The following is a 24,562-nucleotide window of genomic DNA, read 5'->3' as shown; positions in this document are numbered from 1 at the left end:
TCAGCATGCAATTAACAAAGTAACTAGTCACTAAAGTTATCAAATAAATGTAGTTGAGTAAAAAATACAATATTTGCCTCCAAAATGTAGGAGTGGAAGTATAAAATAGCAGAAAATGCAAAAACATGGCGAAAGTACAAGTACCTGAAAATTGTACTTAAATACAATTCTTGAGTAAATGTACTTAGTTACATTCCATCATTGTCTTTAAACTTTTTTTTAAGTAACTAGTCACTACTAGTAACTACTAACTAACTGGAGGGGAGCTGCAGACTAAACTCTGTGTGGGAGTGTCCTTACAGAGTTGTTAAGGACACCTGTGAGCTCTGAGTTTCAGAGTCGTTAGGGCCACCTGTGGGTCACTGACCCAACCGGCCTTCATGTGGGTTGTTAGGGCTAGGTGAGCCCAGGTGTGAATGGTTGTTAAGCCGTCTGGGGAGGGAATTCAGTACAGCATTGTATGTGGGTGATAAGTAATGTCTTAGGCCACCTCCTCTGAACACAGTCGTTCCAGTTTGACATAGATGGATTCTTTTACTCCTCTTTCAAACCATCTGTCTTCTCTGGCCAAGATGTTTACATTGTTGTCCTCAAAGGGATGTTTTTTCTCCTTCAGATGTCAGAGAACAGCAGAGTCTTGACCTGAGGAGCATTGAGCAGCATAATCTACATTACTCTTCTTATGCCTGGGTGTTTTGTCCTTAGGATGGACAAGTTTCTACCAGAGCGTGTTGGTAGGTTTGAAGTGAACCTGGATATGATGTTTCTTGAAAATCCTCCTCAGTTTCTCAGATGTTCCCATGACATAGGGAATGACGATGTTGTTACGTTTTCTGGTCTCCTCCTCTCTGTCTGCTCTGGATCTTTTAGAGGTTTTGACAAAGGTCCAGTTCTGGTAGCCACAGGTTTGAAGTGCTCCCCTGATGTGCTTCTTTTCCTTCTCCTTCCTCTCTTTCTTTGTGGGCATGGTCTCAACCCGATGGTTTAGGGTTCTGATGACCCCCAGCTTGTGCTCCAGTGGGTGATGAGAGTCAAACAGCAAGTATTGATCTGTGTGTAGGTTTTCTGTACACCTCAATGTTGAGGCTTCTGTCTTCTTCAATGTGTACTGCACAGTCCAAAAAGGGCAGATTGTCTCCTCTGACACCTTCCTGCATGAACTTGATGTTAATGCAGTACTGAGTTCAGGAGGTAGACATGAATAAAGCTGAAAAAAAGGATACTTTTGCGATGGCCGGGAATCGAACCCGGGTCAACTGCTTGGAAGGCAGCTATGCTCACCACTATACCACCATCGCATAGAAATGGAAAAAATATCTGCCACATCAGCAGTCTACGTCAGTGTTAGGACAGAGGGAGGAGAGTATGGAACATAGGAGGGAAAAAAAGAGAAAGAGGGAGGAAGAACAAGAAAAAGAGGGGCAGTTCTACATATCTTTAACTAAATGTGACATTAATGTTGAATATAGAACTGAGGCTGCAAAACACTTGATTGAACACCTAACAGATGCTGACAAGAATAAATCATAAAGTTGCTGATGAAGGTTCTCAGTCATCCAGGTCAATAGTAAATCTAAGTGCTGTATCGTAGGCAACTGGACTTGTTTCAGTTTGTTGAAGATGTTTCAGCTCTCATCCAAGAGGCTTCTTCAGTTCTAACTAACTGGAGGGGAGCTGCATACTTTTAAACTCTGTGTGGGAGTGTCCTTACAGAGTCGTTAAGGACACCTGTGAGCTCTGAGTTTCAGAGTCGTTAGGGCCACCTGTGGGTCATTGACCCAACCGGCCTTCATGTGGGTTGTTAGGGCTAGGTGAGCCCAGGTGTGAATGGTTGTTAAGCTGCCTGGGGAGGGAACTCAGTACTTCATTGTATGTGGGTGATAAGTAATGTCTTAGGCCACCTCCTCTGCTCAAAAACGGTCGTTCCAGTTTAACATAGATGGATTCTTTTACTCCTCTTTCAAACCACCTGTCTTCTCTGGCCAAGATGTTTACATTGTTGTCCTCAAAGGGATGATTTTTCTCCTTGAGATGTCAGTGGACAGGAGAGTCTTGACCTGAGGAGTTGGCCCTACTGTGTTGTGCCATTTGTTTATGGAGAGGTTGTTTTGTCTCCCAAATGTACAAATCTGTGCAGTCCTGGCTGCATTGAACAGCATAATTTACATTACTCTGTTTATGCCTGGGTGTTTTGTCCTTAGGATGAACAAGTTTTTGCCTCAGCGTGTTGGTGGGTCTGAAGTGAACCAGGATATGATGTTTCTTGAAGATTCTCCTTAGTTTCTCAGATGTTCCCGTGACATAAGGAATGATGACATTGTTACGTTTTCTGGTCTCCTCCTCTCTGTCTGCTCTGGATCTTTTAGAGGTTTTGACAAAGGTCCAGTTCTGGTAGCCACAGGTTTGAAGTGCTCCCCTGATGTGCTTCTGTTCCTTCTCCTTCCTCTCTTTCTTTGGGGGCACGGTCTCAGCCCGATGGTTTAGCATTCTGATGACCCCCAGCTTGTGCTCCAGTGGGTGATGAGAGTCGAACAGCAAGTATTGATATGTGTGTGTAGGTCTTCTGTCTTCTTCAATGTGTACTGCATAGTCCAAGATATGGGCAGACTGTCTCCTCTGACATCTTCCTGCATGAACTTGATGTTAATGCAGTATGGAGTTCAGGAAGTAGACATGAATAAAGCTTAAAAGAAACCTCACATTTGCGATGGCCGGGAATCGAACCCGGGTCAACTGCTTGGAAGGCAGCTATGCTCACCACTATACCACCATCGCATGAAAAAGAGAGGAATGTCTGCCACATCTGGAGTCTACGTCAGTGTTTATACAGAGGGAGGAGAGTGTGTACCATAAGGAGGGGAAAAAGAGAAAGAGGGAGGAAGAACAAGAGAAAAGAAGCAGTTCAACATATCTATAACTAAATGTGACGTTAATGTTGAATATAGAACTGAGGCTGCAAAACACTTGATTGAACACCGAACAGATGATGACAAGAATAAATCATAAAGTTATAGATACACAGAAACCGGGCTTTTGAAAAATCTTCACTTTAGACAATGTTTTTAAAAAATCCTCAGTTTTAGTGATGTAAAATGCAAAGGACAGCTAGGGTAGCTACTACACGGCCACAGCACTCCCCTGCTCGGACACAGAGTACTGAAAGCCCACAGTCATCGTCTCCTCGTCCCCTCTTCGCTCCAACCACACTCATCATAGGAGACTCAATCACTAGGAAGATTTGCTTTTTCAACGCAGCCACACACTGCTTTCCAGGAGTCACGGTGCCAGTTATCCTGGATAAGCTTCCCGACCTACTGTGCTATCTCCCATCATCCCATCATCCATTAACCGGGTCTAGTTCATGTCGGAACCAATGACACGGCTCTTCGGCAGTTGGAGCTGACTAAAAAGGACTTTAATGCCCTCTTCAGCTTCTTAAACAGCTGTGGAAAGGATGTTTGGCTCAGCAGACCTCCCGGCCGTGGAGCTGGGCATTTCTCCAGAATCCTCAGTCTGAACACCTGGCTCCAGTCCACCTGAAGAATCCACAACAATGGTTTCATTGACAACTTCAACCTGTTCTAGAACCATCGTTCCCTCTTCCAGACCGACGGTCTTCACCCGAACAGTCTCAGTAGCACAGTATTAGCGGCTAACATCCAGCATGTTGTTCTGACCACTGCTCCACATGATTGACTATTAATCTGCCATGGAGCCTTCTTCCTCTTCTACCTATTCTTCCAGTGTACAGTGGCAACCCACCCAGGTACTGACACTCTCCATGGTCTACTGTCTCCTACTGGCTATCATAAAGCTACAACCACAGCTGTGATTAACTGGATTCCAGTTCCTGCTGTTATTTCCTTGCGATGGCCGGGAATCGAACCCGGGTCCACTGCTTGGAAGGCAGCTATGCTCACCACTATACCACCATCGCATGAAAAGCGAGGAATGTCTGCCACATCAGCATTCTACGTCAGTGTTTGTACAGGGGGAGGAAGAGGTCCTGGCCTCATTGAACAGCATAAACTACATTACTCTGTTTATGCCTGGGTGTTTTGTCTTTAGGATGGACAAGTTTCTACCTCAGCGTGTTGGTAGGTTTGAAGTGAACCTGGATACGATGTTTATTGATGATCCTTCGGAGTTTCTAAGATGTTCCTGTGACATAAGGAATGATGACATTGTTACGTTTTCTGGTCTCCTCCTCTCTGTCTGCTCTGGATCTTTTAGAGGTTTTGACAAAGGTCCAGTTCTGGTAGCCACAGGTTTTAAGTGCTCCCCTGATGTGCTTCTGTTCCTTTTCCTTCCTCTCTTTCTTTGTGGGCATGGTCTCAGCCCGATGGTTTAGCGTTCTGATGACCCCCAGCTCGTGCTCCAGTGGGTGATGAGAGTCGAACAGCAAGTATTGATCTGTGTGTGTAGGTCTTCTGTCTTCTTCAATGTGTACTGCATAGTCCAAGATATGGGCAGACTGTCTCCTCTGACATCTTCCTACATGAACTTGATGTTAATGCAGTACTGAGTTCAGGAAGTAGACATGAATAAAGCTTTAAAAAACCTCACATTTGCGATGGCCGGGAATCGAACCCGGGTCAACTGCTTGGAAGGCAGCTATGCTCACCACTATACCACCATCGCATGAAAAAGAGAGGAATGTCTGCCACATCTGGAGTCTACGTCAGTGTTTATACAGAGGGAGGAGAGTGAGTACCATAAGGAGGGAAAAAAGAGGAAGAAGGAGGGAGAACAAGAGAAAAGAGGCAGTTCAACATATCTATAACTACATGTGACGTTAATGTTGAATATAGAACTGAGGCTGCAAAACACTTGATTGAACACCGAACAGATGATGACAAGAATAAATCATAAAGTTATAGATACACAGAAACCGGGCTTTTGAAAAATCTTCACTTCAGACGATGATTTTAAGAAACTCCTCAGTTTTAGTGACGTACAATGCAAAGGACAACATTTGTGCGTATGTGCGTATGGGCAAGGCCAGGATCTGCCTCTGTCATCATACAAATACGTCCATGATGATTTCAGTCACACTGAACGTGAAATACCATCACAGCAAATCAAACCAATGACAATCACATTTACAAGTCAAAGATATTTATACACATATTTACATGTATGTATACCATGAGTCGACCAATTACTGTTATCACATGCTTGTTACATCACTACGTCACCAAACTGCGACACATCGAGAGACAAGCGCCAAATTTTTGTTGCGGCAAATTATTTGGGCATTTTCAGCAGCGTACAGCCACAGTTTAACAAACAGACACACAAACAGTGAGGATACTCTCAACACTCTTTCCACCTGACTTTTTGGACTGATCTAAGAGTCTAACCGCCTGACCAGTGTCGCTTGTTAGCGTCCTGGCTAAGCTAAACACAACAACATTGCTAACCATGACCGGTGTGGATTATGAACTCCTACAGCAAGCAAACAAAAAGATCTCTGACCTCAAGGATGATATCCGACGGCTCTCAGATGAACTCCCGAAGAAAGAGTCACTGCTATCCAACTTCATGGATGTAGCATCCGTACAATCCAAAGAGATCACCGTGCTCAGTGCAATTCCCCAGGACACGGTTGTGTGGGACCCAGCTGCTGGCCCACAACTCTCCTCCTGCTCAACACCCAAGCAGCTGCCTTGGACCGAGGTCCTGGTCCGCGGTCAAAAGAGGGACCCAGATTACGGATCAAGTTACACATATATTCAACCTCTCTATTTTAACAAAGACCTTCCCCCAAGCATGGAAAACTGCACACGTAGTCCCATTACATAAGGGTGGGGATAAATCAGACGTTAATAATTACCGACCTATTGACCAACTGTCCTCTCTTGCAAAAGTTTTAGAATCATCTGTTAATAATCAGATTAAAGTGTTTCTCCACAATAACCAGGTCTTAAATCCACGCCAATCCGGCTTGAGAACCAATCACAGTACCATCACTGCCATAACCTCTGTTACAAATGATATTGTATCCTTCCTTGATAAAGAAAAATATTGTGCTGCACTGTTTGTAGACCTATCAAAAGCCTTTGATACTGTCGACCATTCCTTGCTCCTTCGGAGATTAAGTGAGGTGGATTTCGACTCTGACTTCAAGGTTTCAAGATTATCTGGCACAGAGAAAGCAATGTGTTGTTCTCGCAAACAGCCGTTCTACATATTTAACACTATCAAAGGGACTCCAACAAGGTACAATACTGGGTCCTGTTGTGTTTACAATATACATCAATAGCATTACGTCCAACATAACAAATTGTAATGCCCATCTTTATGCAGACGATACAATTCTGTACTGTTCCACTGACACTGCACATTCAGCCATTCAAACCCTTCAACAAGCATTGAATCAATTGCAGTATACCTTATCTCATCTGAAACTAGTTCTCAACTCAAATAAGACCAAATACATGCTATTCTCTAAAGTTAAAGACATTAATGACCCTGGGTTATTTATCACCACTTGCACAGGACACAGTATTGAAAGAGTCTCAGAATATAAATATCTGGGTATCTGGTTAGATCAAAAACTCACTTTCAAATATCACATTGACACTGTCAAACAAGTTAAGACAAAAAATCGGTTTCCTTTACAGACACAGAACCAACTTCCCATTGTTCAGCAGAAAACGGATCGTAGAAGCCGTATTCTTATCTGTTTTAGATTATGGTGATGTCATTTATAGGAATGCCTCTGCCTCCACACTTGCTGCCCTGAACCCCATTTACCATTCTGCGATTAGATTCATCACTGATAACAGCTATTTGACTCATCATTGTGTTTTATATGAGAAGGTGAGCTGGGCCCCTCTAGCTTTAAGACGGGACAGGCATTGGCTCTTATTTATTTATAAAGCTTTAATTGGAAAAATGCCATCATATATTACTTCCTTGCTAAATCAGTCTCATACTCCATTCTCAACTCGCTCAAGTAACTGTTTGACACTCAAAATTCCATGGACAAACACCTCATTTGGTAGAACTGCTTTTAGTTTCTCTGCAGCATCCACCTGGAATCATTTACAACTAACATTAAAACTACAGATACTTGTGTCTGGGTCAGTTTAAAACTATGATAACAAACTCCTCTGTCTATGAATGTAACTGTTTTTAATGGATGAAACTGTCTTCTGTGTTCTTTCCTTCTTTAACTTGTGCTGTGTTGTTGTCTTATTTGTACTTTGTGTTGTAAATATCTGACTTGTACTCTCGACATCATTGAAAATGAGAGCTTCCTCTCAATGATTCTCGAGATTAAATAAAGGTTTAAAAAAAAAAAAAAGATGGGTCTGTTTCTCTGCCTTGCCTGAACCTCTCAAACCACTATGCAGCCCTGTCGGCTGACAACCCGGCTCATCCAGATGACCCCCCCGCGGCTCCTCATCGCCTGACGACGACGCCTGCGACTCCTCTTCGCCCTATGGCGATGCCTGCGACTTCTCTTCGCCCGATGATGACGACTGCTCCTCCTCTTTCGCCTGATGGCGATGCCTGCTGACCCAGATGACCTTCCTCGCCCGGGCCTGAACCAGCGGCTCTCATCCAGGTCCAAAGCCTCCTCCTCACGGCGCCGGATCCTGAGGGAAGCTCCGGTGCTCTTCCTCACACCAAGCTGGCTATTGATACCTGTCCGAGGTACATAGCTACTACACGGCCACAGCACTCCCCTGCTCGAGCACAGAGTACTGAAAGCCCACAGCCATTGTCTCCTCGTCCCCTCTTCACTCCTACCACACTCATCACTCAATCACTCGCTTTTTCAACGCAGCCACACACTGCTTTCCTGGAGCCACGGTGCCAGTTATCCTGGATAAGCTTCCCTACTGTGCTCTCTCCCATCATCCATGAACCATTCTAGTTCATGTCGGAACCAATGACCAGGCTCGTCGGCAGTCGGAGCTGACTAAAAAGGACTTTAATGCCCTCTTCAGCTTCTTAAACAGCTGTGGAAAGGATGTTTGGCTCAGCGGACCTCTGCCAACTCTTGGCTGTTTCTCCAGAATCCTCAGTCTGAACGCCTGGCTCCAGTCCGCCTGCAGAATCCACAACATTGGTTTCATTGACAACTTCAACCTGTTCTGGAACTGTCCTTCCTTCTTCCAGATCAACAGACTTCACCCGAACAGTCTCAGCAGCTAAAATCCAGCATGCTCTTCTGATCGCTGCTCCGCGTGACTGACTACTGACCTGCCACGCCTCCCACCTGGAGCCTTCTTCTTCTCCACCTACTCTTGCAGCACACAGTACTGTATCTCTCACAAGCTCCCCCTGGCAACCAACCCAGGTACTGACACTCTCCATCGCTCAACACCCCTACCATGGTCCACTCCCTCCTACTGACTGTCATAAATTCACTTCCACTGCTGTGATGAACTGGATTGCAATTCCTGTTGTTATTTCCTTGCGATGGCCGGGAATCGAACCCTGGTCAACTGCTTGGAAGGCAGCTATGCTCACCACTATACCACCATCGCATGAAGAAGAGTGGAATGTCTGCCACATCAGGACTCTACGTCAGTGTTTGTACAGAGGGAGCAGACTGTGTAACATAAGGAGGGGAAAAAAGACAGTTCAACATATCTTTAACTAAATGTGACGTTAATGTTGAATATAGAACTGAGGCTGCAAAACACTTGATTGAACACCTAACAGATGATGACAAGAATAAATCATAAAGTTGTTGTTGTCCAAGAGACTTCTTCAGTTCTAACCAACTGGAGGGGAGCTGCAGACTTTTAAACTCTGTGTGGGAGTGTCCTTACAGAGTTGTTAAGGACACCTGTGAGCTCTGAGTTTCAGAGTCGTTAGGGCCACTTGTGGGTCATTGACCCAACCGGCCTTCATGTGGGTTGTTAGGGCTAGGTGAGCCCAGGTATGAATGGTTGTTAAGCTGTCTACATTACTCTGTTTATGCCTGGGTGTTTTGTCCTTAGGATGGACAAGTTTCTACCTCAGCGTGTTGGTAGGTTTGAAGTGAACCTGGATACGATGTTTATTGATGATCCTCCTGAGTTTCTCAGATGTTCCCGTGACATAAGGAATGATGACGTTGTTACGTTTTCTGGTCTCCTCCTCTCTGTCTGCTCTGGATCTTTTAGTGGTTTTGACAAAGGTCCAGTTCTGGTAGCCACAGGTTTTAAGTGCTCCCCTGATGTGCTTCTGTTCCTTCTCCTTCCTCTCTTTCTTTGTGGGCATGGTCTCAGCCTGATGGTTTAGTGTTCTGATGACCCCCAGCTTGTGCTCCAGTGGGTGATGAGAGTCAAACAGCAAGTATTGATCTGTGTGTGTAGGTCTTCTGTCTTCTTCAATGTGTACTGCATAGTCCAAGATATGGGCAGACTGTCTCCTCTGACATCTTCCTACATGAACTTGATGTTAATGCAGTATGGAGTTCAGGAAGAAGACATGAATAAAGCTTAAAAAATATTCACATTTGCGATGGCCGGGAATCGAACACAGGTCAACTGCTTGGAAGGCAGCTATGCTCACCACTATACCACCATCGCATGAAAAAGAGAGGAATGTCTGCCACATCTGGAGTCTACGTTAGTGTTAGTACAGAGGGAGGACAGTGTGTAACATAAGGAGGGAAAAAAGAGAAAGAAGGAGGGAGAATAAGAGAAAAGAGGCAGTTCAATATATCTATAACTACATGTGACGTTAATGTTGAATATAGAACTGAGGCTGCAAAACACTTGATTGAACACCTAACAGAAGATGACAAGAATAAATCATAAAGTTATAGATACACAGAAACCGGGCTTTTGAAAAATCTTCACTTCAGACGATGATTTTAAAAAACTCAGTTTTAGTGACGTATAATGCAAAGGACAACATTTGTTATAACATTCATGTGCGTATGGGCAAGGCCATGATCCGCCTCTGTCATCATACAAATACGTCAACGATGATTTCAGTCACACTGAACATGAAATACCATCACAGCAAATCAAACCAATGACATCTGCAGTCAGACCTCCACTTTTTTTTGTGCACGGTACGGTCACACATATATGAACGCAGGCGAGTGACAATGGCCTGTCGGTGCTGATTGTGGGCTGTGCAGGAGGAGGCACACACAACTCAGTTTGATTGTTTGTTGTCCGTTTGAAGGGTCAACCACACACGCTGCTTTGTTAGTACAGATCCCTTCTGAATGCCAATGTTAAAAGTGTCCAACATCAACCGCAGGATTAGTATCTACGCAGGGAGACCCCAATGGATTTGTAGTCCATTGCCTTAATCACTCGGTTGCTGTTTTTGGGGTCACACAGACAGACATTTATTTTCTCTTCTTCATCAAAAATCCTCCTGTTTGTAAGGGTAGTATTACCCTTTAGTTTTTGTGCATGATGTCCCCTAAACCATGTAATGAAATACAAGCAAATATGTGGCAGAGATGACAGAAAATCACAACAAGTAGAATATCATCCAATTACAATGTCACAATGGAACAAACACATCCAATAGTGACGTCACAATGTCTCAACACAGTTGGCTGTGATAAGCAATATGCAAAAGGATGGAATGTGTGGCCACCAGATTGGAGGATGACATGTTGAAAGACAATATTTCTGGCACATTGGCATGTAAACAATGTAAACAACAAAACTAATGGTTGTTCTCAGAAAAAAAAACGTTCGACTGACAGCTGCTGCTGTGTTGCTGCTAAGTATGACCACTCAGTTAGTAACAAAGGAGGTCAGCCTTCCACGTTTGACTTATAACTTCGCCCCACTTACTTTATTCTCTTCTAGTACAACAGGCGTTCTCCAAAACAGACTTTACATGTGTTAAACTGCCAAAAGCATCACCGTTTTTGATTTGTGAAATCAGTTTGTACCTCAGTGGAAGGTGTATGATGACGTCCTCCACATGGCCCTTCATATAAATACTATTGGTGCCATCTAGTGGTCAGTGGAGGTAATGCTGCAGCTTTGCAATATGTCAACTGTCTGGATGTGTAAAAGCATGTACTTACATGTCAAAGATACTTATACACATATTTACATGTATGTAAACTATGAGTTGACCAATTACTGCCTGGCCGATTATCAGATCCAATACTCAGCTTTTTTTCTAATTATCGGAATCAGTGGGTTTAATAATCTATTGATTTAATAATGTGCTACTTTGGCTCTGTCGCAGCATGCAATTTACAAAATAACTAGTCACTAAAGTTATCAAATAAATGTAAAAAGTAAAATATTTGCCTCCAAAATGTAGTGGAGTGGAAGTATAAAATAGCAGGAAATGGAAATACATGACTAAAGTACAAGTACCTCAAAATTGTACTTAAATACAGTTCTTGTGTAAATGTACTTAGTTACATTCCATCACTGTCTTTAAACTTTTCAGTCCCATGCCAAAAGTTGTGTTGTATTTTTTCTATTCATCCACCTCTCAAAGTCTCTCTGTTGTTACACATGCAGATTTATTGCATATTTTCTTCTTCAGAGTAACAAGAAATGTGTTGAGAAACATTTTATGTCAATAGTTGTATTTATGATGGCCTTTATCTTTTTAAAATGTAGGTTTTCTTAAAAAATCCATTTGTTCAATGCATTTATAAAAATCTGCATGTGCCATATATATATACAACAGCATCATAACCGATAAATAACACATGGGGTTGCATCTCTGAAGGCAGAGTTCACATTGAATATTATTGAGTATTTAAGAAGCACTAAGAACAAGTGGGATGGCTTTGAATGATGTTGATGAAGGTTCTCTGTCATCCACGTCATAGGAATTCTCAGTGCTGTATCGTAGGCAGCTGGACTTGTTTCAGTTTGTTGAAGACATGTCAGCTCTCATCCAAGAGGCTTCTTCAGTTCTAACTAACTGGAGGGGAGCTGCAGACTTTTAAACTCTGTGTGGGAGTGTCCTTACAGAGTCGTTAAGGACACGTTTGAGCTCTGAGTTTCAGAGTCGTTAGGGCCACCTGTGGGTCATTGACGCAACCGGCCTCCATGTGGGTTGTTAGGGCTAGGTGAGCCCAGGTGTGAATGGTTGTTAAGCTGTCTGGGGAGGAAACTCAGTACTTCATTGTAGGTGGGTGATAAGTAATGTCTTAGGCCACCTCCTCTGTTCAAAAATGGTTGTTCCAGTTTAATATAGATGGATTCTTTTACTCTTCTTTCAAACCATCTGTCTTCTCTGGCCAAGATGTTTACATTGTTGTCCTCAAAGGGATGATTTTTCTCCTTCATATGTCAGTGGACAGCAGAGTCTTGACCTGAAGATGTTGGCCCTCCTGTGTTGTGCCATTCGTTTATGGAGAGGTTGTTTTGTCTCCCAAATGTACAAATCTGTGCAGTCCTGGCTGCATTGAACAGCATAATTTACATTACTCTGTTTATGCCTGGGTGTTTTGTCCTTAGGATGGACAAGTTTCTACCTCAGCGTGTTGGTAGGTTTGAAGTGAACCAGGATAAGATGTTTATTAAAGATCCTCCTTAGTTTCTAAGATGTTCCCGTGACATAAGGAATGATGACGTTGTTACATTTTCTGGTCTCCTCCTCTCTGTCTGCTCTGGATCTTTTAGAGGTTTTGACAAAGGTCCAGTTCTGGTAGCCACAGGTTTTAAGTGCTCCCCTGATGTGCTTCTGTTCCTTCTCCTTCCATCCATTCTGATGACCCCAAGCTTGTACTCCAGTGGGTGATGAGAGTCGAACAGCAAGTATTGATCTGTGTGTGTAGGTCTTCTGTCTTCTTCAATGTGTACTGCATAGTCCAAGATATGGGCAGACTGTCTCCTCTGACATCTTCCTGCACGAACTTGATGTTAATCCAGTACTGAGTTCAGGAAGTAGACATGAATAAAGCTTTAAAAAACCTCACATATGCGATGGCCGGGAATCGAACCCCGGTCAACTGCTTGGAAGGCAGCTATGCTCACCACTATACCACCATCGCATAAGAAGTAAAGAGAATGTCTGCCACATCTAGAGTCTACGTCAGTGTTAGTACAGAGGGAGGAGAGTGTGTAACATGAGGGGAAAAAAGAGGAAGAAGGAGGAAGAACAAGAGAAAAGAGGCAGTTCAACATATCTATAACTACATGTGACATTAATGTTGAATATAGAACTGAGTCTGCAAAACACTTGATTGAACACCTAACAGATGATGACAAGAATAAATCATAGTTATAGATACTTAAATACAGTTCTTGAGTAAATGTACTTAGTTACATTCAATCACTGTCCTTAAACTTTTCAGTCCCAAGCCAAAAGTTGTGTTGTATTTTTTCTATTCATCCACCTCTCAAAGTCTCTCAATAAATCTGCATGTTACACATGCAGATTTATTGTACATTTTCTTCTTCAGAGTAATAAGAAATGTGTTGAGAAACATTTTAAGGCATTCATGAGAGAGTCGTTTAGGTCACCTGTGAGCTCTGAGTTTCAGAGTCAATAGGGTCACTTGTGGGTCTCTGCCTTCATGTGGGTTGCTAAGGCTAGGTGAGCCCAGGTGTGAATGGTTGTTAAGCTGTCTGGGGAGGGAACTCAGTACTGCATTGTATGTGGGTGATAAGTAATGTCTTAGGCCACCTCCTCTGTTCAAAAACGGTCATTCCAGTTTAACATAGATGGATTCTTTTACTCCTCTTTCAAACCATCTGTCTTCTCTGGCCAAGATGTTTACATTGTTGTCCTCAAAGGGATGATTTTTCTCCTTCAGATGTCAGTGGACAGCAGAGTCTTGACCTGAGGAGTTGGCCCTCCTGTGTTGTGCCATTTGTTTATGGAGAGGTTGTTTTGTCTCCCCAATGTACAAATCTGTGCAGTCCTGGCTGCATTGAACAGCATAATCTACATTACTCTGCTCTGTTCTGATGACCCCCAGCTTATGCTCCAGTGGGTGATGAGAGTCAAACAGTAAGTATTGATGTAGTGCTGTGCGATATGGACAAAATTTTATATCTTGATATAGCTAATTTTATATCCCGATAACGATATATATCCCGCACCAAATCTTCTTGGGGTTCTGCTTCTGTATCCGCGTCTGATGTAACGTTACTAGTAACGTTATTTTCGTCTTCCATTGCACTCTCCTCCGTCTCCGCCATGCTGCTTTGCCTCTGTTTACTCCCAAGCGACCAGTGCCGTAAACGAGTCCTTGCGGGTGACGTAAAAATGCTGCCACAAAGCAGTAGCGTTGCTGCAGTTACATTCGCCTTCATACAATGAACTTGTTTTGAACTCAAAATTTGGATATCCAATGGTCATTCCGGCGTTGAGTTGTGCTTTACACGGTGTATTAAATCACAACCGTAGTGTACGTTAACGTTAGTGTAGCAACAGTGCTAAACAAATAGCCTACACGTTAAAATTACGATATAGACAACAGAGAGTTATATCCTACGGTAGACATATTTATATCGCACTACGATATATATCGTAATATCGCACAGCTCTATATTGATATGTGTAGGTTTTCTGTACACCTTATTGTTGAGGCTTCTGTCTTCTTCAATGTGTACTGCACAGTCCAAAAAGGGCAGCCTGTCTCCTCTTCCTGCATGAACTTGATGTTAATGCAGTACGGAGTTCAGGAAGTAGACATGAATAAAGCTGGGAGAAACTCACATTTGCGATGGCCGGGAATCGAACCCGGGTCAACTGCTTGGAAGGCAGCTATGCTCACCACTATACCACCATCGCATGGAAAAGGGAGGAATGTCTGCCACATCAACACTCCACGTCAGTGTTTGTACAGAGGGAGGAGAGTGTGTAACATGAGGAGGGGAAAAAAGAGAAAGAGGGAGGAAGATCAAGAGAAAAGAGGCAGTTCAACATATCTATAACTAAATGTGACGTTAATGTTGAATATAGAACTGAGGCTGAACTTGATTGAACACCGAACAGATGATGACAAGAATAAATCATAAAGTCATAGATACACAGAAACCGGGCTTTTGAAAAATCTTCACTTCAGATGATGATTTTAAGAAACTCCTCAGTTTTAGTGACGTACAATGCAAAGGACAACATTTGTTATAACAGTCATGTGCATATGGGCAAGGCCATGATCTGCCTCTGTCATACAAATACGTCTACATGGATTTCAGTCACACTGAACATGAAACACCATCACAGCAAATCAAACCAATGACAATCACATTTACAAGTCAAAGATACGTATACACATATTTTCATGTATGTATACCATGAGTCGACCAATTACTGTTATCACATGCTTGTTACATCACTACGTCACCAAACTGCGACACACCGAGAGACAAGCGCCAAATTTTTGTTGCGGCAAATTATTTGGGCATTTTCAGCAGCGTACAGCCACAGTTTAACAAACAGACACACAAACAGTGAGGATACTCTCAACACTCTTTCCACCTGACTTTTTGGACTGCTCTAAGAGTCTAACCGCCTGACCAGTGTTGCTTGTTAGCGTCACGGCTAAGCTAAACACAACAACATTGCTAACCATGCCCGGTGTGGATTGTGAACTCCTACAGCAAGCAAACAAAAAGATCTCTGACCTCAAGGATGATATCCGACGGCTCTCTGATGAACTCCAGAAGAAAGAGTCACTGCTATCCAACTTCATGGATGTAGCATCCATACAATCCAAAGAGATCACCTCGCTCACTGCAATCCTCAGGGACACGGTTGTGTGGGACCCAGCTGCTGGCCCACAACTCTCCTCCTGCTCAACACCCAAGCAGCTGCCTTGGACCGAGGTTCTGGTCCGCGGTCAAAAGAGGGACCCAGATGGGTCTGCTCCTCCGCCTTGCCTGAACCTCTCAAACCGCTATGCAGCCCTGTCGGCTGACAACCCGGCTCATCCAGATGACCACCCTGCGGCTCCTCATCGCCCGATGACGACGACTGCTGCTCCTCTTCGCCCAATGGCGATACCTGCTGACCCAGACGACCTTCCTCGCCCGGGCCTGAAACAGCGGCTCTCATCCAGGTCCAAAGCCTCCTCCTCATGGCGCCAGATCCTGAGGGAAGCTCCGGTGCTCTTCCTCACACCAAGCCGGCTATCGATACCTCTCCGAGGTACATAGCTACTACACGGCCACAGCACTCCCCTGCTCAGACACAGAGTACTGAAAGCCCACAGCCATCGTCTCCTCGTACCCTCTTCGCTCCAACCACACTCATCATAGGAGACTCAATCACTAGGAAGATTCGCTTTTTCAACGCAGCCACACACTGCGTTCCAGGAGCCACGGTGCCAGTTATCCTGAATAAGCTTCCTGACCTACTGTGCTCTCTCCCATCATCCATTAACCGGGTTCTAGTTCATGTCGGAACCAATGACACGGCTCGTCGGCAGTCGGAGCTGACTAAAAATGCCCTCTTCAGCTTCTTAAACAGCTGTGGAAAGGATGTTTGGCTCAGCAGACCTCTGCCAATTCCCGGCCGTGGAGCTGGGCATTTCTCCAGAATCCTCAGTCTGAACACCTGGCTCCAGTCCACCTGAAGAATCCACAACAATGGTTTCATTGACAACTTCAACCTGTTCTGGAACCGTTCTTCCCTCTTCCAGACCGACGGTCTTCCCCAAAAAAGTCTCAGTAGCACAATATTAGCAGCTAACATCCAGCATGTTGTTCTGACCACTGCTTCGCATGATTGACTATTAATCTGCCATGCCCCCCACCTGGAGCCTTCTTCCTCTACCTACTCTTGCAGTGTACAGTGGCAACCCACCCAGGTACTGACACTGTCCATGGCTCAATACCCCTACCATGGTCCACTGTCTCCTACAGGCTGTCATAAAGCTACTTCCACTGCTGTGATTAACTGGATTCCATTTCCTGCTGTTATTTCCTTGCGATGGCCGGGAATCGAACCCGGGTCAACTGCTTGGAAGGCAGCTATGCTCACCACTATACCACCATCGCATGAATAACAGCAGGAGGTCTGCCACATCAGCACTCTACGTCAGTGTTTGTACAGAGGGAGGAAGAGGTCCTGGCTGCATTGAACAGCATAAACTACATTACTCTGTTTATGGCTGGGTGTTTTGTCCTTAGGATGGACAAGTTTCTACCAGAGTGTGTTGGTAGGTTTGAAGTGAACCTGGATACGATGTTTCTTGAAGATCCTTCTGAGTTTCTAAGATGTTCCCGTGACATAAGGAATGATGACATTGTTACGTTTTCTGGTCTCCTCCTCTCTGTCTGCTCTGGATCTTTTAGAGGTTTTGACAAAGGTCCAGTTCTGGTAGCCACAGGTTTTAAGTGCTCCCCTGATGTGCTTCTGTTCCTTCTCCTTCCCCTCTGTCTTAGTGGGCACGGTCTCAGCCTGATGGTTTAGCGTTCTGATGACCCCCAGCTTGTGCTCCAGTGGGTGATGAGAGCCAACAGCAAGTATTGATCTGTGTGTGTAGGTCTTCTGTCTTCTTCAATGTGTACTGCATAGTCCAAGATAGGGATGTAACGGTATGAAAATTTCACACCACGGTAATAGTGACCAAAATTATCATGTGTCTGCGTTACAGAGGTAGAATGAGATGTACTGGCAGTAGCACTCGATTGGCCAGCAGACCCTCTCTGTGAAAAAAATGAATAGAAAATGTCATTATTAATTATTACTGTCATTGTTACTTAATACCAAGGGTGCAACCAACAGATCACAAAACTCACAATCTAGATCATATCACTTTTGTGAGAAACAGGTTGGATAATTTTTTAGATCAAAACAAAAAGGATTATTGTCAAATTAATTATGAACGCTCTATTTTGGCTCTTATCTCTATCTAAACACTTGTTATAGTCACCATTTTATATTATTCTTTATATATAGTCTAATCTACAAATAATCCACAAGTATTATATATTTCTGATATTACTTATATATATTGGCAGTCTGTCTCTGTCTGCTTGCTCGTCTGTTGTCAATGGACTCGGTCAATCTGATTGGTCTAATGGCTGCTGAGCCACAGGTAGACGCTGCTCCGGTGAACGGAGCTGAGATGAAAGTCAGTCATCTCAGTCAGTTTGCATTCATTAACTCAGTCCACCCAGTACGTGTTTGTCTCAGATCCTCCTCACTGCAGCTCTGCATCAATATTTGGGGAATTTTTTAGGTCGACTTTAAAAAGTGAAATCTACAATTAATAAGCGGTTCAGATAACGTGTCAAATCACGGATCAACTTCGTTCAGTTATACCACTATCCGGTCAGTTTACATTAGTGACAACAGCAAATTAGACAGAGAAAACTCGACATACACACATCATTCACCTGAGCTTAAGGTTAATTTACCTTGCATTCGCTTAACAGTTGAGGGTGATGGTCGCGCAAATGAGTAAGTAAATTGGATGTGTTGCTGCCCCTCGCAACAACTTTCTTCTTGCAGCTCCTGCAGATAGGGCTGCCATCCTCGACCAGCTGTCCCTGAGCATTCTCATAATAACCAAAATAAGCCCAGACTTCAGATTTGGTTCTCTTTGAAGGCGGAAAAATGCCTTGAGGGCCGCTACTATCACGTCCTCCCTCCGCCATGTCTTCTTCACTACATAACAAGCGCACGTTGCACGCTGCGCCTGCGTAGGGAGACTTGGATAAAGTACCTCGCGAGTTTTCCACACCGTGGTTATCGACCACGGCGGTTACTATGGTAATTAAAACTTAAAGGGTAACCTTCACCGTCGGGAATTTTACCGTGGTTTACCGTGACACCGGTAACCGTTACATCCCTAGTCCAAGATATGGGCAGACTGTCTCCTCTGACATCTTCCTGCACGAACTTGATGTTAATGCAGTACGGAGTTCAGGAAGTAGACATGAATAAAGCTTAAAAAAAACCTCACATTTGCGATGGCCGGGAATCGAACCCGGGTCAACTGCTTGGAAGGCAGCTATGCTCACCACTATACCACCATCGCATGAAAAAGTGTGGAATGTCTGCCACATCTGGAGTCTACGTCAGTGTTTATACAGAGGGAGGAGAGTGTGTAACATAAGGAGGGAAAAAAGAGAAAGGAGGAGGAAGAACAAGAGAAAAGAGGCAGTTCAACATATCTATAACTACATGTGACGTTAATGTTGAATATAGAACTGAGGCTGCAAAACACTTGATTGAACACCGAACAGATGATGACAAGAATAAATCATAAAGTTATAGATGCACAGAAACCGGGCTTTTGAAAAATCTTCACTTCAGACGATGATTTTAAAAAACTCAGTTTTAGTGACGTATAATGCAAAGGACAACGTTTGTTATAACATTCATGTGCGTATGGGCAAGGCCATGATCCGCCTCTGTCATCATACAAATACGTCAACGATGATTTCAGTCACACTGAACATGAAATACCATCACAGCAAATCAAACCAATGACATCTGCAGTCAGACCTCCACTTTTTTTTGTGCACGGTACGGTCACACAAATATGAACGCAGGCGAGTGACAATGGCCTGTCGGTGCTGATTGTGGGCTGTGCAGGAGGAGGCACACACAACTCAGTTTGATGGTTTGTTGTCTGTTTGAAGGGTCAAGGCTTTGTTAGTACAGATCCCTTCTGAATGCCAATGTTAAAAGTGTCCAACATCAACCGCAGGATTAGAAACTACGCAGGGAGACCCCAATGGATTTGTAGTCCATTGCCTTAACCACTCGGTTGTTGTTTTTGGGGTCACACAGACAGACATTTATCTTCTCTTCTTCATCAAAGAGCCTCCTGTTTGTAAGGGTAGTATTACCCTTTAGTTTTTGTGCATGATGTCCCCTAAACCATGTAATGAAATACAAGCAAATATGTGGCAGAGATGACAGAAAATCACAACAAGTAGAACAAAATCCAATTACAATGTCACAATGGAACAAACACATCCAATAGTGACGTCACAATGTCTCAACACAGTTGGCTGTGATAAGCAATATGCAAAAGGATGGAATGTGTGGCCACCAGATTGGAGGATGACATGTTGAAAGACAATATTTCTGGCACATTGGCATGTAAACATGTAAACAACAAAACTAATGATTGTTCTCAGAAAAAAACTTGTGACTAACATTCTCTTCTCCACAAACAGCTGCCGCGGTGTTGCTGCTAACTATGACAAAGGAGGTCAGCCTTCCAAACATAGAGCACTGCTAAATGTTCATAATCCAGTAAAAAACAACAACAACAACAAACCAGCTGAGGAGAAAGTCAGGCAGAACAGAGGAAATAGATTCTTTCAAAGACACATATATTTACAGTATACTGTGGATATGAATTCTCTTACTGTTGTTGATGCCCTGGAGTAGTTTGGAATCAGCATTTGACTTATAACTTCGCCCCACTTACTTTATTCTCTTCTAGTATAACAGGCGTTCTCCAAAACAGACTTTACATGTGTTAAACTGCCAAAAGCATCACCGTTCTTGATTTGTGAAATCGGTTTGTACCTCAGTGGAAGGTGTATGATGACATCCTCCACATGGCCCTTCATATAAATACCATTGGTGCCATCTAGTGGTCAGTGGAGGTTATGCTGCAGCTTTGCAATATGTCAACTGTCTGGATGTGTAAAAGCATGTCCTTACATGTGAACAGAATGAGATCACACAACAACAACAACACACAGAACAAAACACAATAATATGTTTTGGTTGAGCTTGAGGTCCATCACTGACCTCGATAATAGAACCTGATAAAGTTCCACTTACTAGAAATCTTCTTTTCAGTCGCATCTCGTGGTCTTTATCAGCAGATGGAGTTGCGCGTTTGGTGTTTGTATATGGGTGGAGATGGTAGCCTGTCACTGCTTTAAGATGGCGTCAGGTGTCAGGTAGTTCACTGGCCGATGACCTTCAACCTCTTTCCAGTGGATGCAGTGATTGGTGTTGGTCTAGTGTTCACAGAAATGCCTTCATTAGTCATCTTTTTACCTCTCAGCCTGCCCAGATAGCAAACAAAGTGGATCTGGATCAGAGTCCACTTGCATGATGGGACGGACCCGGAACAGATAAGGATCACGGATCCAGACCGGCTCTGGCCCAGACCCTACCTGTATCCGCTCATAAAGCAGCTCACCCGGCCCGGATCTGACTTGGATCCGTTCATTAAGTGGCTTATTTGTTCTAGACAAATTCCAGATCCCTTGTTCAAAAAAGCTCACCCCAACATCTCCTTTTCTTTATAAAAGCCCAAATACTTATTATAAGCAGTCTGGCTTTATTAATAAAGATTCAATTCAATCACCACTTGAAAAAATAGGAGCCTATCCTTTAAGCCACCCTGTCGTTCTTCAGTTAAATGCTTTTACCGTAAAGGTGTTTAAGTTGGGTTTTTATTTTTTTATAACATAATACAACTCTTCTGCAGTTGTAAGAGAGCCATCAGTTATCAGTGAGGCTCATGTCAGATAAAACTACACAACAGTCAGCTGGGGAACTTTCCCTTACTCAAGAGAGGTCATTACAAAATGCAAATACATTGAACTTGTATTACTGGAAAAATGAAATGCGACCCTAAATAGAATCAATAACTATTTTATTCTTTGGCATTCTAACTTTAGGTACACATTTCAAGAAATGCTTGGATCCTAACTTTAAATGATGTTTACAGACATGCAGATATTACTGTGAAAATTAAATTTGACAAAATTTGATAAATAGTAAGGCTGCAACTAACTGTTTATATCATTCATTAATCTGTGGATTATTTTTTTTCGTTTAATCGATTAGTTGTTTGGTCTAGAAAATGTCAGAAAATGTAAAAAAATAAAAATAAAAAAATTAAATCAGTAATTCCCAAAGCCCAAGATGTGGTCCTCAAATGTCTTGTTTTCTTCACGATGCAAACATATTTAGTTGACTGTAAAACTATAAAGGAGGAAAATGTAAATATCACTATATATTGCAATTTGCAAAATGCAACTTGGTTATACAGAGCTGGAGTTAAAAGTTAAATCTGAGTTTAAAAAGAAAAGTCATTGTAGCTAACCTCTCAGTTATAATTAAGCCTTCATACAGTACAGACATGAAACGCAGTGCATCTTTCAGTGTGATTAAACTCTGAGAGATGGATGACATCTCTGAGGTCAATCACATATTTGTGTCCATACATCCGCTTTAAAATCAGAGAGAAAACGCTTCAGGACTTGACTATGAATCATCATGTTTAAGTTGAAGTAATACTTCTCCGCACATCCATGGCTACATAGCAAAACTGAGCTGTTAATGGCAAATTAAGCAGACTTTTAATGCCCTCGATTTGCCAAAATGTGAACATATTGGCTAAAAACATTGCCCAAACGCGTATTATTACCTATCTTCAACAGCCCGTTTGAGTAGGTTAGATAATGTCAGCATTAATTTCGCCTGCAGTGGTTACATTAAAGGGCTAAAAAGTAGGATACATAACGTCATGTGCTTGTGACTGAATTAAACTAATCAGGGCAGGTAACTAGCTAATGTGAAAATGTGGGCTTGTTATCTTTAAGCGCCATAATAACACACGTCTTAATTAGAAACGACGAAACCAAACAAAGAACTACGTTTGACCGATAACGTTATAATTTTACTGGCTGTAGTCAACTGTAGTACAAATAAAGCATATTTCGCATTGGTTACTTACTGTGTTCCTGTCCTGCCGCTCTCTATAGTCCTCAAAAAAAGGCGCGTAGATGTGCGGGTCCGCCTCGTGCCCGCACTGAGTCCGCTGTTAGACGGTGCGCTGCCTGTAGGCGGGGCAGATCCTCTTCGCATGGCCGAGACAGTAGAGCGGATGTGCCGACCTAGCAGTCCACTGCTATCTGGGTGTCTCTTGCTGCTGTAACATATCTTTTTTCTGTACAAATACAAAATATTGTCCTTCTGTACTTTTGTCCTCACAGGCCGGCTGAGGGGGGCCGGCTGGAAGGGCCAGTATGTTCTGTCTCATGGGACTAGTTTCTCTGCAGGTGTAGCCGTTCTCTCTTCCCCAGGGTTTGATGTTAATGTCTCCTCCACCACAGAGATACTGACAGGCAGGGCTTTAGTGGCTAGAGAAGAAATACAGGACATATCTTTATTTTTCATTAACATCTATGCTCCAAATCAGGGCTCAGACAGGCCGGACATTTTTCGGAAAATAAAGGTTTTCTTAAAACAGTGTGATCAGAGCCTTTGTGTCACTTTGTCACAGGTGATCTCAGAGTCAGGTGTAGTGGATGTATGGAGGGTCAAACATCCCCAGGTTAGGCATCACACATGGGTTAGGGTGTTAGATGGGAACATGAGCGCAGCCAGGCTGGACAGGATTTAAATGTCACGTGTATATGTCAAGTTTTAACAACAGGTTATTGGACATTTATCCAGCAGGTTTCACTGACCATCACTTAGTCACGTTAGATTTTCATATCTCACCAACCACTAAATGCAGCTCACACTGGCACCTGGAGAAGTCTGTCTCTCGGACCAAACAAATGGTTCGTCTCTGCCTCCCTGATGGTACGATGACAACTGACCCAGATGAAATGAGACATCATGCTGTAGAGTTCTACAGCGCCCGCCTCAGGCTGGAGGGCTGTAACAGAGAGCAGGGGCTGCAGGGGCTGCAGGGGCTTCCTCAGTTAGGCTCTGAGGACAAAGCTGTCCTGGATGCTAACATCTCTCCCTGAATGAGCTCACTGCTGCTGTGGGTCAGATGGCTCCTGGACTGGATGGACTGCCTACAGATATTTATAAGCACTTCTGGAAGTGTTTGGGAGCCGACCTGTGTGAGGCGCTGCAGGAGTGTTCTCAGACAAGACTGATACCGGCATCCTATCGGCGTGCAGTTCAGCGGCTTTGTTATGCACAGACAAAAAACTTATTTCAGAAGTGCTCGCCAACAGGCTTGAAAGCTTTCTGAAATTAATAATCCACAGAGACCAGTCATACTGTGTACCAGTTGTGTGTCACTGCTGGGATTGTCGTATCAGGAAGCTGTTTGGTTGTTTGTCTCTGATCATAAATGATGAGTCAAAACTCTCCACTCACTTTTGAAATATTTATTTACAGCATAAGACATTCATGTACAAATCTGTTCCCACAGTAACAGCTTATTGTTTCATAAACATACATTTACAGTACAGACCCAGTGGGAGTGTGGTTCAGTAGAGAGAGGGTCAGTCAGTGATGTCAGAGGAAGATGTTACACAGTACTGTTGAATATACCTCTTAAAACAACACAGATCTTTGCGTTATTTACACAGAATTAGAAACTCCTCAGAGATGTCGGCAATAATAAACAGAAACACCTGAAATGAAAAATGTTTAAAAAATGGCAAGAGCTATGATAATCAAATATTTTCTCCAAGCATGGCACCAAATACAAAAGAAGACGAGATACAAACAGGAGCTGGTTGTGTTCAGAGGAGAGCAGCACGGACGAGGAAATGGACTCAAAGAAACAAAGATTTGGCTTCTGAATTCAAAAAATCATGAAAAAGTAAGAAAGGTGAGTTACTGTGCGACAAACAGTCCCAGCTGCAAATCAACCCTTCAGTCATCAGAACACATGCACATATATGATGACTGGAACTGTGTCACTACGTGTTATATACACTAACTTTACATCCTGTAGAGAGCTTTACACTTC

The 24,562-nt window shown here is 43.3% G+C and overlaps 10 non-coding genes across 10 annotated transcripts; all 10 read right to left on the bottom strand.

The window, feature by feature from the left end:
* Positions 1-1,226: 1,226 nt before the first annotated feature.
* Positions 1,227-1,298, bottom strand: trnag-ucc (transfer RNA glycine (anticodon UCC)). The gene has a single exon. It is a non-coding gene; the product is annotated as a tRNA-Gly (tRNA).
* Positions 1,299-2,703: 1,405 nt separating this feature from the next.
* On the bottom strand, positions 2,704-2,775 carry trnag-ucc (transfer RNA glycine (anticodon UCC)). Its single transcript has one exon. It is a non-coding gene; the product is annotated as a tRNA-Gly (tRNA).
* Positions 2,776-3,865: 1,090 nt separating this feature from the next.
* trnag-ucc (transfer RNA glycine (anticodon UCC)) lies at positions 3,866-3,937 on the bottom strand. Its single transcript has one exon. It is a non-coding gene; the product is annotated as a tRNA-Gly (tRNA).
* A 632-nt stretch (positions 3,938-4,569) lies between these two features.
* trnag-ucc (transfer RNA glycine (anticodon UCC)) lies at positions 4,570-4,641 on the bottom strand. Its single transcript has one exon. It is a non-coding gene; the product is annotated as a tRNA-Gly (tRNA).
* Positions 4,642-8,432: 3,791 nt separating this feature from the next.
* On the bottom strand, positions 8,433-8,504 carry trnag-ucc (transfer RNA glycine (anticodon UCC)). The gene has a single exon. It is a non-coding gene; the product is annotated as a tRNA-Gly (tRNA).
* A 960-nt stretch (positions 8,505-9,464) lies between these two features.
* Positions 9,465-9,536, bottom strand: trnag-ucc (transfer RNA glycine (anticodon UCC)). The gene has a single exon. It is a non-coding gene; the product is annotated as a tRNA-Gly (tRNA).
* A 3,341-nt stretch (positions 9,537-12,877) lies between these two features.
* On the bottom strand, positions 12,878-12,949 carry trnag-ucc (transfer RNA glycine (anticodon UCC)). The gene has a single exon. It is a non-coding gene; the product is annotated as a tRNA-Gly (tRNA).
* Positions 12,950-14,625: 1,676 nt separating this feature from the next.
* On the bottom strand, positions 14,626-14,697 carry trnag-ucc (transfer RNA glycine (anticodon UCC)). Its single transcript has one exon. It is a non-coding gene; the product is annotated as a tRNA-Gly (tRNA).
* A 2,138-nt stretch (positions 14,698-16,835) lies between these two features.
* trnag-ucc (transfer RNA glycine (anticodon UCC)) lies at positions 16,836-16,907 on the bottom strand. Its single transcript has one exon. It is a non-coding gene; the product is annotated as a tRNA-Gly (tRNA).
* Positions 16,908-18,823: 1,916 nt separating this feature from the next.
* On the bottom strand, positions 18,824-18,895 carry trnag-ucc (transfer RNA glycine (anticodon UCC)). Its single transcript has one exon. It is a non-coding gene; the product is annotated as a tRNA-Gly (tRNA).
* Positions 18,896-24,562: the final 5,667 nt, after the last annotated feature.

The sequence above is a fragment of the Pagrus major genome, chromosome 19 (genome assembly GCF_040436345.1).
Source record: "Pagrus major chromosome 19, Pma_NU_1.0".
NCBI lineage: Eukaryota > Metazoa > Chordata > Actinopteri > Spariformes > Sparidae > Pagrus > Pagrus major.
Note: the sequence above shows the minus strand (reverse complement) of the source record. Positions and strands in the feature narration are given on the sequence as shown.